At 41.1% G+C, this 15,392-nt stretch overlaps 1 protein-coding gene across 6 annotated transcripts in view; it reads left to right on the top strand.

The window, feature by feature from the left end:
• FRAS1 (Fraser extracellular matrix complex subunit 1) overlaps window positions 1–15,392 on the top strand; it is a 419,524-nt gene that overhangs the window by 109,054 nt on the left and 295,078 nt on the right. The window lies entirely within an intron of this gene.

Raw genomic sequence — 15,392 nt, 5'->3', positions numbered from 1 at the left:
TTACAAAGGTGAGGACGGGTGATAGCAGAAAACTGAGCTAGCTGACATTCACTTTTTGGAAAAGGAATTACTCAATCCAACTTTGTCCCCATAGTTTGCAGCCCCAGATGTCCCACCTTCTACCCAGGCATTTCTGAGAAGAACTCAAGGGACTAAACTTGTGGAACTAAAACTAACCTTTAAAGGCACCATTGGCATTAGCTTTTAAGCCTGTTTCTGTACATTGGATTTAACAGGGAGGTACTTGTGGCTTTACAATTAAACAAGATCTGAAGAACGTGGGACTGAATTTTAGACTTGCCAAGTACATGGAGCATATGATTAATGAGAGGGAGAAGTTTTCTGACTGGGATCTTCATCACCTGTCAATAGCTCTGCTGCCCTTTGCCTCTCAACTGAGAGGGGAATAATTTTTTACACTTTCCTTCTATGGAAACAAATACTCTTTAGCTGTAGTAGTGTGTATTTACATAAGCTTGGTTTCTTTGTGGAGAAAAGGAAGATGCAAAGGAAGGTGTAACTCAGAGTTCCACCAGAGAAGCAGAACAAATAGGAGATATCTATATATGTCTATACATATATATACACGTGTACACACATTTATTTATTTATTTATTTATTTATTTATTTATTTATTTATTTATGCAAGGGATTGCCTTATGTGATTGTGATTGTGGGATCTGGCTAGGACACTGGACTCTGCAGTCCACCATGGAATTGCTTCCTCAGGGAAAACGTCAGCTCATCTCTTAAAGCCTTTCAACTGTTTGGATCAGGTCCACCCAGATTATTGAGCATTATCTCCTTTACTTAAAGTCAGTTGGCTGTAGATGTTAATTACCTCTGTAAAATATCTTCACAGTGACACCCAGATTAGTGCTTGAATGAATAACTGGAAAGTACAGCCTAGCCAAGTTGACACATAAAACTGACCATCACAGAAGGATTTCATACATTGGACCAGAAAAGGGCAGCAGTATGAATGGACAGTCATAAAAGCACCATCACAGGGGGAAAACAGCTCAAAGTGCATGCCCTACAGATGGGATTTTATTTCCAGCTATTAACTAATTAGTTCTGTCCAGGTGAAGAGGCACTGTGGCTTTACCACCGAATTGCAGGTGGGGCACAGAGAGAGGTCAAGGGCTTGCCCATGCTAAAGAACACATGAAGTCATTGGGGGCTTGCCTTGGGATATCCATCACCTGCTTCCAGTTCTGATGTATTTAGCTATAAGCTCTTCTTCTCCTGGTATATCTGACCACATGTGCAATTATATCATGTCCCATTAAAACGTAGAATTATGGACAATAGTTTCATTTTCATGTTTGGCCTTCAAAGCTAAAGGCTAAAAGTTATACTCCTCACTTAGTTATATTGAGAATTAGTGGACCAATAAGTGCATCTCTCTTGGTTTTCTTCCCTCCAAATTGAACAGCCTTAATCATTTCCTTTAATGTTCCTACGACAGACTTTCACTCTCTTGATGACTTTTCTTGTACTTCTCTGAATCTTCTCACATTGTTCTTTGGAGTAGAGAGGTTGGAAATATACTCTCAGTTTTCCAGGGTAAGAACATGGTGTGAGGAGAAGGTAAAGATGTGGTTTTTATCATCTCGAGGACAGTTTTGCTGGCTCCATCTTCTCTAACTTGGGTGTGCCTTGGGTGCTGTCCCAGACCTGCCTCTGTAGCTCCAGGCTCTTCCTAGGATCTCATTCAGCTCTGTGGCTTCAGAAATGTCATCCTATACTGACCTGCAAATGCATGCCCTCAGCCCTGATGATCTCTCCCATAGCAGACACAAATGGCAAATCTCTTTTTACTTCTTTGTTTGCATGTCTAGTAAATCCTCAATCTCCATAAGTTCAAGAGAGAAACCTTAATTTCATGCCCTTTTCCCAAACTATTTCTTCCAATTGCTCTCCATCTCATATAATTTTTGGCTTAAGCCAAACATTTCAGAGTTGTTTATAATTCTACCCTGCATGTCCAATCTATGACCATGTCTTATGGTTCTATTCCCTCAAATAGACTGTAAGTCCTTCTCTCTAACTCCATTACCTCAACACTATTCCAAAAAAATCCATCATCTTTTGCCTAAACTGGTGCATTAGCCTTCTAACCTGGTTTTGCTCTTTCTCCTGTTGCCTGTCTACATCCTTTCTTGACCACAGAAAACCCCAACTGACTGCAATATAGTCAGATCAGGCCCCTTCCCTCTTTAAAGCCCTCTGATGCCTTCTGTAGCAATTAGTCTCAATGCGAACTCTTTACCATGGTCTGCATCTTCCTGCCTCCTTCTCAGACCTCATCTCAAACTGTTTGCCCTGAGACTTACTGTAGTCCCTCCACTCTAACCTCTTTTCCTCACATGTGCCAAGCTTGTTCCTAGCCCAGGCTTTTGCATTGTCCGTTCTTTCTCCTTGGAAGTGTCTCCTAGAACCTTCATGTGACTGGCTCCTTCTCCTCCTTCAGATCTCAATGTAAAATCACTTCCGCAGAGAGGCCTTCCCTGTCCATGCTGTCTAAACTGGCCATCTCTCCCAGCTCCCTTCCCCATCACCCCGACCCTTTCTGGTTATTCTTTATTTGGTTGTTTGGTTACTTATTGTTTATCATTATCTACTAGAATGTACTGTTGTGAAGGCAGGGTCTTTAACCCCTCCCTCTGTCCCTTCCTTCTTACAGCATAAGATAGTTCCTGGCACAGAGTATTTACTTAATAATTATTATTTTAATGGTTGAATACATACATATTATTTTTTGTGCTTTTGGTCTGTAGCCATGTGCTAGGTTGACAGCTTCAAGGGGTGTTATGGACTGAATTGCCTCCCCCCCCCCCCCCCCATTCATGTATAGAAGCACTAACTCCCAGTGTGACTTTATTTGGAGGTGAGGGCTTTATGGAAGTAATTAAGGTTAAATGAGGTTGTAAGGGTAGCCCTGATCCGCTTGGATTAGTGCCCTTATAAGAAGAGGAAGAGACCAGAGAGCTCTCTCTCCAGTGAGCACGCAGTGAGGAGGCAGCCTCTGCAAGCCAGAAATAGGGGTCTCTCCAGAAACCCAGTCAGCTGGCATCTTGATCTTGGACTTCCCAGGCTCCAGGACTGTGATAAATAAATGTCTGTTATTGAAGCCACCCATTGTGTGGTATTTTTTTATGGCAGCCTGAGCAGACTAAGACAAGGAGCAGTCCACAGTGACTGTCAGGTTGCTTTTGTAGATCTTAACACATCAACTTTCCCGTATAATTTGGGTTGAATTTTCCTAAATGCACTAAATTACAGTCCCCCTCATTATTGCTTATCTACTAATTGTCTGCCTTATCACCTAGCTTTGGAGATCTTCTATTAGTCTGGTATTTTAGTACTCAGGGGAGTTAGCGTTAGCTGATGAATTAGAAAATTCGTAAAAATGTTAAAATATCTTAAAGTAACATTTTAAAATATTAAAAGAAAGCAGTTCCCACTACCCGGTCCTGGGGATCTGTGCATTATTTTCATCTAGAGGAAAGCTTATTTAGTTTTAAATTTTTTTTTTTAATCTCAAGGCCAGCACCTTATTTATAACAATCATGTCCTATTGATCATAGTACTTCTAGCATCTAGGGCAGTGAGGCATCTATTCTAGAACGTAGTATCAACTCAAAACGTTTATTGTATGAATAATGAAAGTTTTCTGCACCCGTGCTAATTTGTTCTTAGTCGTTGGCATAAAACCTTGTTAGAAGTCTTTAGAAAGATTAAATAATTATATACTTTAGAAAAATCAGTATGTACGCTTAATAATTTTTGTTTTCATTCTTCCTCTTGGTGTTCAAAGTTAAAATCCTGAGCTAAATTTAGAGGATTTCCTTTTCTCTCTGAGTTGGTTTCTCTAGCTCTATCTTAACGGTGTCTATGGGCATATATTCTATAGTATTACTGGTGGTGATTGCATGTTCCTTTCATCCCAAGATTTCATGTATTCTCTGTTCCTCAGAAGTGGTCGAGGAGAAGAAAGAGGTATGTGAAGAATTTGAAATAATGATGTCTTTACTTGGGAATCTCCAACATCAATTCTTAGGGCTTAAATGAGATTTTTTTCCCTATAGAGTTTAAATGAAAATCATAGAATTCCATGTGTTGTTGTTTATAGACCTTTTGAAACTGAAGTAAAAAATGAGTAAAAGTTTGTTGCAATGAAGGGGAATATGGAAAACACTCTGTGTTTGGGACAAAGTAGAACAGAAATGTGGGTGAGATTCCAGGAATAGTATGTGTTGGATACTCTAGACAGTTTTGCAGAAGTTCCCCTCATCCTTTTGCTTCTACAGGAAACTCATTGTTTTTACCTGGATACCCATACTTATTGCTTAACCATGGTTATTTTGTCTCTCCTCCCACCCCACCCTTCCTGCAAAGTAAGTCTGGGCTCTTGAAGTCAGTTGCCTGGATTCAAATCCTGGCTCTTCCACTTAATGTTTATGTGATCTTGGGCAAGTTACTGAATTTCACTATGCCTCAATGAAGTGAAGAAACGCTTGTGAAATGGGGCTAATAGTGCAAAGAATTGTCATGGGGATTAAATGAGTTCATACATGTAAAGGACTGGTGTCTAAGACAACTTCAGTAATGAGTAGTTGTTGTTTTTATCATCATCATCACCTTTATTTCTCCCAGGGAGTCTAGGAAGCATATTAGTATTTTATTAGTTGAATAAATTTTTTAAATGATTTATTGCACTGTGAAAGAATTTTAAAGTGATAAAGCTCAGAAGTCAGGCAATATGTTGAATAGAAAATGTAGCTTGTTTCAGATACATAGAAAAGGTTAGACAAGGAAAAGGGACTGAGACAAGGGAAAAAGCTGAGAGTAAAGAGTGGACTGAATACTATACATATAGGTGAGCAGAAAATTCATATAACACTTTTAGAGCAGGATGTGTAGCAGGTGCTTTGATGTCCACCTCTGATTTCAGCCACCTCCATTGGGGATTGGGTGGGTGACAGTTCCACAGGAGCTCAGACTCACACTGATAGTGCCCCGTCTTAACCACCAGGCAGTCTCACTTACTATCTCAGGACCTCCTCAGACACCAGTGGAGTCAGTTCGGCCAGTGGGCAAGTGCAGCGGACAAGTGTGGGAAGTTAATGCCCCATTACAACAATAACCCCAGCCTCCAGCCCTGCAGATGAACATTCTGGGAGGCATTCTCTTTGCCCCTTAAAGGTCCCATTGGCATATAGCCCAAATTGAGTATGATCTTTATAACATACCCTCTTGTTGGCTTTTCCTCTTTCTTTGTCTCACTCTTGTCTTCCACTCAGTCATGCTTCCTGGGACATCTTCCAAATGAATTCTCTTTTCCCCGAGTCCTTGACCTTGTCTCAGGCCTTGCTTTGGGAAGAACCCAAACAAAGAAGAAAATGAAAGAGTGAGTGTGGGAAATTGATAGGCCAGTATTCATTTGGGATGCTTTTGCCATTCTTTCTGGTACATAGCTTGCTGCTAAAATACCTTAGAAATATTGCACTATCTTAACTTCTTTCAACTATATTGAAAGTTTCTTGAGGACAAGGACAATTTTTAAAGTGTACTTTGTGTACCCCACCTTCTGTCACGCAGTGGTAGGCATCTTTATTGATGGATTGGTTTTCTAGTTGAATCTCACAATTCCTCTTGGGACTGTCATTCAGAGTAATCTGGTTTTACCAGTGGGGAGTCAGTGGCAAATGACAAGTGAGTTCTATTAGTTTGGGGATTTTAGTTTTTAAGTGTAGCGGCTCATGTGATCTTCCTAGCTGAAGAACAACCTTGGCTTCTGTGAGTAATGATCTCTCCCGAGATGATCACCTCTGTGGGCTGCTTCTTAGCTTCATGTTCCTTCCTGTAATGGGAAAGTCTCTTGGCTTTCTGTTTTCTATCTGTTTGTATGAGAAAGAAATGAATTCTTTGGGGAGGATACTCCTGTAGGGCATTAGCCTGCAGAGCATGAAAGCAATTTTTCCAAATTAATGACTGGACAAATCAGTAAAATTTTTAGGTCAAAATAAAGTAAAACTAATCAGTATTTTGAAGTATTTAGTATTGTAAAATGCCAATTTATCTCCTTCAGCCTTAGCTCATATTCCCTTACAAAGAGATCCACGAGAAGACCTGTGTACTGGCACGATAGCCAGACTTCCACCTCCTAGAGATCTGTGATAGCATTTATTTGATTAAGAAAAGTGAGGCCATTAGGATCAGTGACAGTGCCACTGTAACCAGGGCTGTGAAGCTGGAAAGACAGAAACTGTTTCGATGATTTAATATATGTAAAGTGCTTGGAATTGCGCCTGGCACATGGTGAGTACTCAGTAAATGTTGCCTTTGATGATGATGTATAAGTAACAGTCACAAAGACAGTGGGGGAAGAGCCCCGATGCCTTCAACATGTACTTTCCCTTGTGATTTGAGATTACAGGGCAGAGGACACCTAAAGGACAAGGCAGTGAGAGCTCCCTGTGTGTCTTAGTCTATTCCAACTGCTATAACAGAATACCATAAACTAGGTGGCTTATAAACAACAGAATTTATTTCTAGTAGTTCTGGAGGCAGACCAGTCCAAGATCAAGGTGCCAACAGATTCAGTGTCTGGTGAGGACCTGCTGCCTGGTGCACAGATAGCCGTCTTTTTGCTGTGTCCTCGAATGGCAGAAAGGGTGAGAGAGCTCTCTGAGGTCTTTTTTATTATAAGGGTACCAATTCCATTCATGAGGGCTTCAACCTCATGACCTAATCACCTGCCGGAGGCCCCACCCCACCCTGGGGATTAGGTTTCAGCATATGGATTTCGAGGAGATGCAATTATTCAGTCTATAGCACTGCATTCGTTAAATGTAACTCCTTTCTAGAAATATAGGTAGGAAGAACCACCACCACTCTGGCTGTCTGTTCATTCAATGTGAAGAAATTGAAAGCAGGTCTTACCGTACGGCTGATGTCATGTGAATTTGACTTAGGATGATGAGGCGGTGCTGTCGACAGTCATTTCTAGCCCTTATCAGAACCTTATTTCTGTTGTGGTTCTTACTACTCTAAGTAGATGTCAAGTTAATCAAAAATGAACAGGACTTTTTTCTTGGACACAGCATGTGTTCAGCCACAAAGAATTCACTATTAGCTTCTGGTAGACATGAGGCTGCGCCTCATATTTTAACACACACAGATATGGAGCTACTGACAGATAAGGCCACACCCCTGTCATGTGTTATTGCTGTCATACTTCTCCCAAAACAGCACTGCTGGTTGTTATGAAAGCAAGGCAGGTTTGAGTGGGGAAAGAATATGCTGCAGTTAAAAGAAAATAGAGAATAACTTCTAACACATACTCGGAGGCTATCTTTACATTTTTTTATCTGTGTCATTTTGAAGCAAATAAACGGATTGCTGCAATACTGATATGATCAATCTATTCAAGAAAGTAATATATCCAACTTTGTTATGGCCCCTGAATTACATATTTTTTCAGATAAGTGGCTGCCAAAGAAGTCAGTGAAACATCAATTTGATGAAACCTCTTGTAGCGAATTGCCAAATTTCTAACTAATCAGTGTATTTGCCTCTATAGTCATATCTTTCATCACTCAAAGTGGTTACTTCAGGGGGAGATGCCTCCTCTTATGGAGAAAGTGATGGGAATGTTGTAACTTCAAGTTTCCAGCATGCCTTGAATTTATCTTTGTCTCGTTTGTCCCCAAGTCTGGAAGGCCAAGTGAAAATCTTTTTCTTTCTTTCCCAACTGTTCTGTTTTCAACCATTCCTTTCTCTCAAACATAATGAATTCTCAGTAGCTATTTGAGCTCTTGTCTTTTTCTGATCTCAGATTTATTCTTATTGTTTTTGCACAGATTGCATATTTCATTTTGGTTTTTATTTGGTTTTTGGTCTATGTGTCTGTCTCGCCTTCTTGGGATCAGAGACCAAATCTTATCTTTTTTTGCTGTTGGTAGGAAGACTGGGGCTTTTCACAAATTAAGACATGCAAGAACTGTTACTCCAGTGAAATGTTTATTGAGTAAAGGTTAAAATATTATAGTTATCATGTTAAGTATTAATCCTAAAAGTATGAAATTGTTGATGAATTAGAAGCTAAGTAGAGAAATAAGGTATTAGGAGTTAATTGGAATCATAGAATTTTTTAAAGTATGTGGAATTTTAGAGGAACTTGAGGCTTTAGTCCAATCTCCTTGTTTCACAGATGGGAAATCTTGACTTGCTTTCGATGAGAAGTCTGTGGGCCCCGCGCTCCAATCTTTTAGTGCTTTGACTAGAGAGCTGGAGAATATTGGCCTGTGAAGGACTTGTTGTGAAACTAATTACAAGAGTGTTGTAAGGGCTCTGAGCTCTCACCCCATGTCTACCTCTCTCTATACAATGTACACGAATTCTAAAGTTAAGACTCAACCAATTGCTTCTAAAAATTTGTAATATTAAGAACAAAATAAAGTTAACTTTGTAGCCTAATGCCTGCTCATTTTAGCTGATTACAAAGTGAGGATTTAAGTTGTCACTAATGAGAAACAAAGGAGGTGTCAAAAATACAGAGCATTGAGGGCCTCCTTGAAAACTGTCAGAGCCTCTCAGAAGATTCACTGTGAGTTGAGGGAGAAGAAAGAAAATAAACACTTATCAATAGTCTATCACATGTCGGGCCCTGTCACCTTTATTAGATCCAACAATCCCTTAAAGTGGGTCTCAACCAGCAATGACTTTGCCGTTCCCAACCCAGGGGACATTTGGCAACGTCTGGAAATAATTTTGATTCTCGCTGCTGGGGTGTTGCTATTGGCATCTAGTGGGTAGAGGCCATGAATGCTGCCAAACATCCTACTATGCACAGGACAACCCTCACTAAGAACAAGTACCAGCCCAAAATGTCAATAGTGTCGTGGTAGAGCAGCCCTGTAAACCAAGTATTGTATTAGCCTCATATTTACAGATGAGAAAATGGAGGTTCAGTGTTCCCTGGCTAGTAAGTCAGCTGGGCTGATAGACCCAGATTTCTCAGCAACCAAAACTTGTGCCTTTTCACTATACCCACTCTCCAGATGGAGCAGTGACTCTCAAATGTAGGTTTGCATACGCATCAACAGGAGCTTGTTGAGGATACAGCTTTCTGGACCCACCCTTACATATTCTGTTTTATTTGCTCTGGTGTGGAACATGGAATCTACCTATCTTAATAAGCACTCAAGCTCCTCAGATGCGCATTTTGAGAAAAACTGCCTCAGCCAAGGGTATCACTACTTGGACAACACTGCTTTTATTGTCGCTGTGGTTGGCACCTAGTGATTTGGCTACTTTTGCTTTGCTCTGGCTTCTCACCTCTCTAACATTATACCTTCCCCTCCTTTGAGTGTGCCTCGAGTAACTATGGCTTTCTTAGTTGTGTGTATGAATGTTCCAGAAGATAATGGGTGACTTGAGGAGTTGGGGGCAGATGTCATTTTCTTTCATCAGGGGTACATTATTTCTTTATTCTAAGCTACCATTCTTTTAGATTAACGATGTTCTTTGGTACTTTGGGTATTGGAAGTAATATAGAACTGTTTTATAACACTGATTTTGGAGAAGAATGACTAAAGCTTCCTTTAGGGTCAGTCAGACTGGTTTGATTTATTTAGCAAACATTAATTGAGTGCTTCCTCCGTGGCTGCTAGGAATTATACCACATGATTGCTAGACAATAAAATGTGGCGAAACAGAGTCAGTCTTGCTAGACCTGAAGAACAGGGAGATCTCACAGTGGGTCAGTGAGTGACTTAGAGGTGACTAAGGGATAAAGAAGTTGGAGATGTTGCTTACAAGATACAGTACAGTCGATTCTCATTATTCATGGATTCCGTATTTGCTAATTCACCTCCTTGCTAAAATTTATTTGTAACCTCCAAATCAATACTCATGACACTTTTGCGGTTATTAGAAACATGAGCAGAGTGATGAAAAATTTGAGTCACTTGACAAGCGCTTTCCTGAGATCAAACAAGGGGATGCTCTGCCCTCCTGTTTCATTTCTCATACTGTAAGTAAGGTATCCTTTTCGCGGTCTACTTAGTATCATGTTTTTCACATTTTTGTGCTTTTTGTTGGTGATTTCACTGTTTAAAAATAGCCTCCAAGGGGCCGCTCATTGGCGCAGCAGTTAAGTGCGCACGTTCCGCTTCAGTGACTGGGGGTTCGCTGGTTGGGGTCCTGGGTGCAGACATGGCACCGCTTGTCAAGCCATGCTGTGGCAGGCGTCCCACATATAAAGTAGAGGAAGATGGGCACGGATGTTAGCTCAGGGCCAGTCTTCCTCAGCAAAAAGAGGAGGATTGGCAACAGATGTTAGCTCAGGGCTAATCTTCCTTGAAAAAAAAAAGAGCTTCCAAGCATAGTGCTGAAGTGCTGTCTAGTTCCTAACTAAGAATGCTGTTAAGGTCCCTTACAGAGAAAATACCTGTGTTAGATAAGCTTTGTTCAGGCATGCATTATGGTGCTGTTGGCCATGAATTCAATGTCAGTGAAGGAAAATGTATATTAAATAAGCTGTCTTTACTCGGAAACATACAAAATAAGGTTATTATTGATCGGTTGATGAAAATGTTGTGACCACAGCTTTCGGGAACCCTACCTGTATTTCCGCTAGGAGCCTGAGTTCAGTATTTGCTAATTCAGTGTTTGTGGAGACTTCATAGAATGTAACTACCATGAATAATGAGAATCCACTGTATGTGGATTATGTAAATATCCATACGATGGAGTGCTGTGCAGCCATGCTGTAGAACTGTCGGGAAAAGAGTTTCATTTTGCCTGAGACAAAATAAGTGGTGTGGCTAATCTCCATTCTTAGAGAAATTGCAGCTGTAGATTAAGATAGCTGACTAAAGGAATAAATTATATTAAAATAAAGCTGTCCTGGGGCCGGCCCATTGGTGTGCTGGTTAAGTTCACGTGCTCTGCTTCGGTGGCCCAGGGTCTGCAATTTCAGATCACCGGTGTGGACCTACACATTGCTCATCAAGCCTTGTTGTGACAGCATACCACATGCAAAATAGAGGAGGATTGACACAGGTGTTCTCTCAGGGCCAATCTTCCTCACAAAAGAAAGAAAGAAAGAAAGAAAGAAAACTGTCCCTTTTAAAGGCATAATTATCAAAGAGATTTAAGGACCATTTGACTCATTTTCAAGAGCTAATGTGAATGTTTGGACTGGTTTCTGGGATCATTACCATGCAGTTTTATAAATCTTGCCCTAGCTTTTAGCACTGATTTTTAAAAATTTATTTTTACCCACAGTTCACAGAGTGCTCTGGTATGGAGAAGAAGGCCCTTTGAGTTGAAAAACTCTTTGGATTGTTTATTCTTTAAAATTCAGAAAGAAAAGTTCCATCTGATTTAGAGTTTCTAAGTGAAAAGAATAAAAGTCATCTCTAGAATGAAAGCAAATTATGGGAAGCCTGTAAACACGGATTGATATGTTTTGAGCTATATCTTCTGCATTGAATTTTTCATCCTTTTCTGTATTTGAGGATCAGTGACAGATAGAGGTTTTTGGCAGAGTGTGCATGTTAAGGAGGCCCTGCTTGAGAGGTCCTTCAGGGGCACAGTTTGCAGTTCGCTTTGTACCAAGGCTCCAGAGGATCTTTTGGGTGGTGAATCTCGAGGTAGGGCATAGGAGTCCCTGAGGATATTCAGATGCACTGTTAATTCCATGAATGGGAAGGAATTGGGTGTCTCTGAAATAAATAGAGCATTTAAAAGGGTGGTCTTTAAAGTTTCCAGCCAATTAGATTCTTTTGGGATGAGATATCTCTATGAAAATGAAAAATTCTTTCAAATTTGTATGTGAATTCTTTGAATCAGCAACTCTAATCAGCCTGTAATATAATTGCTTCTCAACTGGTTGGGAGAAGAAAAGAGAAATTTTAAAATATGCAGGGGGCTGGTGCAGGGGGCTGGTGCAGTTGGCATGGAGAACTTGTGACCATTATAACCTAAACTTCCTCTCCAAGAGAATGCTCTGGAGAGAAGCAGCAGGAAGAGGATGGCACTTCAGAGGGGGAGGGTAAGGGTAACAAACACACAGTTTGGTGACTTTGCTATTGTAGGTCCAAACCAGGCTGCTAAGACTAAAGTCCTGCCGTCCAGCCTCCTCAGTTGAACTGGAAGGCTCCTGTTTCCCCACTTGGTTCTCTGCCCCTCCCCTGCTTGAGAGGGAGCCCAGGGAAGGAAAAGAAAAAGAGCAGGTTGGGCCCTTGGACTCTCATTCACTCTATGCAAAATTCCAACCTAATGTTTTAAAAATGACAATCACAAATATAGTATCTGCAATAGGCTGAGTAATAGCCTCTCAAATTGTTCACATCCTAATCCCCTACGATGCCATATAATCCTTATATGGCAAAGGGGACTTCGCAGGTGTGGTTAAATTAGGGAATTTGAGATGGGAGATAGAGTTCTTCGGGTTATCCAGGTGGGCCCAATCATGTAATCACTAGGGTCCTCATGGGAGGGAGGCAAGGAAGATACTACTACAGAAGAGGAGCTGATGATAGAAGCAGTGATTGGAGCCATATGCTTTGAAGACGGAGCCACAAGCCAAGGAACACAGGTGGCCACTAGAAAATGAACAAGACTTCTCCCCTCAGAAGCTTAAGAAAGAACCAGCCTTCCCGACACCTCCGCTTTAGTTCGTGAAACTGATTTCATTCTTCTGACCTGCAGAATGGTAAAAGAAGGAATTTCTAATGTTGTAAGCCACGAAATTTTCATCATTTGTTACAACAGCCATAGAAAACCAATATACTACCCAAAGGGCGTTTTTATGATACTTTATTACATTATTTTCTTTTAGAAAATTAAATCCTCATAATATTTGTAGGAATACACCTCTTGTGCAAATATTGCCTCACATTGCATCTTTCTTTATCAGGGTAACTAAACGATTTATTTAAGCGTCTTAAGAGGAGTGCCTGGGAGGAATCGTAGAATTATGGCATTCAGGGGGGTCTAGGGAAAATTTAGTTTATTTTACCGATGAATTAACGGAGACCGAGGCCCAGGTCTCCTGACTTCCAGGCTAATGGGGGGAGAAGATGAAGCATGGGAGCCACTGTCCCTCTTTCTGGCCCCCGGGAATTTCCTGCCTCCTTTGTGAAAATGGTCCATCTCTCTCAGTTGCTGCCATATGTGATTGTGACGTTGCTGAGAACTTCAAACCCAGGAACAGCTCTGACTCTGAAGAAAGAGGTGGCAGTTGAAATAAAGTTACTTTTTAAAAATTTCCCAAATGTATAGTTCTCACTAAAGAACTACAGTATATACTCTGATGTGTTAAGCTTTCATTAGGAAGTGGAAGGGGTTTTCTCCAAACCCACCCGTTAAGCAATGAAATCCAATCCTTGCTCATCAAGTGGAAAGTCTGGAAATGAAATAGAATGCCAGAAATTACCTCAATTAAAACTTTTCCTCTTCTTTTGTTGTGTTCTTTTGGAGACTAATCCAGGGGGAACAAGAATGCAGCAGAAATCAAATTGCCAAAATGATAATAATACTTCAAAATCTGAGCCTAATTAGAACCTCTGTTTACCTTTTAGACTTCTGTGTCAGATAAATAAAGATTCATAAGGAATATGCAGGAAAACAGAGAAGGTTTTAAAGTAAATTTTTTTTCATTTAGATGGGAGAAAGTGTAATCCTAATACATCTACATATTTCAAAAATACTAACCTAAAGTTTCTTATTTTTTAAAGGGGAGGCGTGAGATGTAGTAATGTTAGAACTTGCTTCTGGCAGCTTCTATAATCCTGGCAACAATTTATGAGGCAAACATTTTTATTTTATTTTACTTGTCATGAAACTAGCTCAATGAGCTAAAGTAATTAGCAAAGTTACAGTGAGCAGTTTGAAAAGAATTCTGATCTCAAGGCTCCACATGGAGAGACGAGGCGGATATAATTTCTCTCAAACTGGTGGAATTTCCTCCACTTTCAAGGGCCTGTGGCAGAGTATATGCGTGCAGGGGGCAAACGCAGAATCAGACCTTCCCAGTTCAGGTTTCTAGGTACGTCTTCATTGATGAAAATTTTTATTTGTAAAGCTGTCTTTTAAAAAAAAAATTCCTTGCTTATTTGTTAAACTTTTCTATGTTTATAACCTATTACAAAAGTAATACATGGTCATTGTAACAAGTCTTCAAGGTAAATGAGGTTTAAAAGTGTGGATATTTTTCCATAACTTTTCCCAGATTCGTACATGTAGAATTGTCATTTTAAGGAAAAGCGTGGCCTAGTTTCAGTCCTACTGAGCAGAGAAAGATGAATTGCAATTTGAATGCCTGTCATTCACGTGTACATCATTGTCCCTAAAGCACTGCGTAGAGTTTGTTCTCTTCGGTAGTGAAAACATTTCCCCGCAGTTCTGTTTATCCTCAGCCTCGTCTGGGATGCCTCAGATTCGCACGCAGCCCCTCAGGAATGAAGGAGATTCGGCTGTATTACTAGATGTCTCCATTGCACATCAGGGACATGTAACTCTGCTCACCTGACGATTCACACCCTCAGGATGGCTGAGTAGCAGAGTCCCTGGGGAAGAAGCTCCTTGGGCTCTTGGGAAGACGTCTTGTGGTGACGTTAGGGACCAGCGGGCCCACAAAAGCTTGTTAAAACAGTATCCACAAAAAACGGTAACCGGCTCATTGGAATTTACCTTATACAGTGCTCAGCTTCCCAGGTGCTTCATGACTTATGTGTTGGGGTTTCGGTTTTCAGGCAACCCCTTGGAATTGCCCTCAGCCTTGCCATGAGTTCCCAGTTCTTACCACCTTTCCCCATTTACTCTTTCTCTGGAACCACAGGGAACAAGTCCGCTCTTGCTCCAACATTCCCAATACTGACCCAGTTTGTTCCCCACCTTATCACAGCATTGATCACCCCGCAGAAGGCCGGCAGTGGTCTTCTTGTGATTATAATACATCACCTCTGCTATTTTCGAGAATAGAGCCATAGAGATCAAAATGTGTAGTAGACAAAGTATTTTGGTTGAATATTTTCTGTTTCCCCCTCCAAACCTCCTGATCTCTCTGTTCTGCAACCCTGGAGGCTGCATGCGTGGATGGGCCCTTTCCCCCAGGTGGATGTAAGCAATGGGAGACCCTGGCAGGAGATGGGAGGGCTGCAGGAAAGGGAGGTGGGCCTGCTTATTCCCCCAGCTCCCACCCTGTGAGTTGCCTGTGGTTGGCTGAGTTCGTGCCCCTTCAGGCCTCATAATGGTAATGCCTCTGGGGCTCCCTGCTGTTGCCTGGGGTTCCTTGTACTCTGCCTACACCATTGTCAGCAGTCTCTATCTTACTTTCCTCAGTGCCCCTGTTGGAGTGAGCCATCTATTAG

Source organism: Equus quagga, chromosome 3 (assembly GCF_021613505.1).
Source record: "Equus quagga isolate Etosha38 chromosome 3, UCLA_HA_Equagga_1.0, whole genome shotgun sequence".
NCBI classification, from domain to species: Eukaryota; Metazoa; Chordata; class Mammalia; order Perissodactyla; family Equidae; genus Equus; species Equus quagga.
Note: the sequence above shows the minus strand (reverse complement) of the source record. Positions and strands in the feature narration are given on the sequence as shown.